Source organism: Pteropus vampyrus, unplaced genomic scaffold (assembly GCF_000151845.1).
Source record: "Pteropus vampyrus isolate Shadow unplaced genomic scaffold, Pvam_2.0 Scaffold329, whole genome shotgun sequence".
Classification (NCBI taxonomy): Eukaryota; Metazoa; Chordata; class Mammalia; order Chiroptera; family Pteropodidae; genus Pteropus; species Pteropus vampyrus.
Genome location: NW_011889110.1, coordinates 613601 through 615455, shown reverse-complemented (window position 1 = coordinate 615455; position 1855 = coordinate 613601). Strand labels below are relative to the sequence as shown.

Below are 1855 nucleotides of genomic sequence, written 5' to 3'. Positions count from 1 at the left end.
TATTGACCAGCAACACATACTCGAGGTGTGTAAAAATATACACATCATCTTCCCCTCCCCCAAAGTCAATAGCATATTCATGATTCTCCAAACCCCGAATCGTCCAGGCTTGAAACCTGAAAGATATCTCTGAATTTCTCTTCTTTCCTCTAAAGAACTTGAATTACCATCCTTAGAAGTATATTTTTTTGCCCAGTCCCCCTTTTTCCACAGCCACCACCCAAGTTCAAGGCTTTTGTTTGCTCTGAATCATTGCAACAACATCCTTAAGGGCTTTCCCTATATTTGACCTACTGACATATTGCTATTAAATTTGTTTTTCGAAAGTATTAAGTCCACAGTCTGTTTTTCAAGTAATCTAAGGCTGTCTATGGTCATGTTACCCTGAACAAGCCCAATCCCGTCTGATCTCAGAAGCTAAGCAGGGTCGGGCCTGGTTAGTACATGGATGGGAGACCAGGAAGACCAGGTGCTGTAGGTATAAAGAATAAAAAAAATAAGAGATTGTAAGTTGACAAGGTCCTTGCAATCTGTGAGGTCAACCAAGGGTTGCCTCACCTAAAATAAATAAAAATAATAAATAAATAATCTGAGGCAATGTGATTTCAAATATATATGACCCTCAAAACCAATTGATCGAACTGTCTAGCCATCTACTTTCATACAGTAAAAGACTAGAAGGATGTATTTTAAAATATTAACAATGGCTATCTCAGGTATAGATTATAGGCATTCAAGTGTATACCTATATCTTCATCTATCTATTTATCTATCTATCTATCTATCTATCTATCTATCTATCTATCTATCCATCTACATCTTATTTGTTTTCCAAATGCTTTTTATTTGAATATACACTATTTTAGTCATCAGAAATTCAAAGCAACTGCAGCATCTCTTCCTTCTCTTGTCTGCTGAGTCAAGCACCGACTCCCCGGGGCCATCCCAGCTCTCGCCGCTCTGCCGCCTCCCCCTCCAGCCTTCCCTCGCCTCCTTCTCGCCACGTATCATGTGCTTCTGCTGAACTGGACGGCTTGCTGTTCTCCAAACGTGAATCCCATCCCGCCTCGCGCCCTTTTGCTTGCTCTTCTCCGTCCTTGGAACACCCCATCCAGTAATTTCTGCCTGGCCAATTCCCACCGCCCTTCGGGGCCTGTCTCAAATGTCCCTCTTTTATGACGCTTCGGCCTCTGTTCGGACGTGAACCCGTCCTGCCTGGACGCCCCAGGCGGGGAAGTTAGCGTGTCTTCCCTGCAGTATAATTATTCCTGCTCCAGCCTCTTCCCAGTGGCAGGGCTTTCTCTCCATCTTTACAGCCCTCGCATTATCTAGCAATGTCTTACACAGTGTCAGGACTTCGTAAATCTTCAAACGCAGTGCCATATCGATCTCTGGACACAGGATCAAGGCCTATTGCTCAGGTCGGAAAATACAGAAAGTATTTAATAAATGGCAAGTTAGGGAATGTATTAAAGAGGAAATTCCTACGATCCACTGTCGACTGTCAACGACGGGTAGGAGACAGGAGGGCGGCCCTTTCCCCTCAGAAAGGATCTAACCTGGGTCTCTAACGTCACTGCAGGACCAGTTAGCGGCCCAGCCCTTCGGGAATCCAGGACAGCCAAGCCCTGGCGACTGCTGCTCCCCGACTTCCGACTGTGATCTCACCCTCTCCGGCCCCATTCTGACGCGGATCGTATTCTGAGGGTGTTATAGATTCATGAGCGAGAATAAGGAATTTAGCTCATAGGCCCCTTTTATGTTTTATTCATCATCACTGCCACCCAGAGAGCAACGTCTTTCTCACCTGATAGGTTTCCATGACGGCGCGTTCCGAGGTTCTACAATCCAAACA

General features: G+C 45.2%; 1 pseudogene; it reads left to right on the top strand.

Moving 5' to 3' along the window:
* The first annotated feature begins 366 nt into the window (after positions 1-366).
* LOC111730707 lies at positions 367-481 on the top strand (annotated as a pseudogene).
* Positions 482-1855: the final 1374 nt, after the last annotated feature.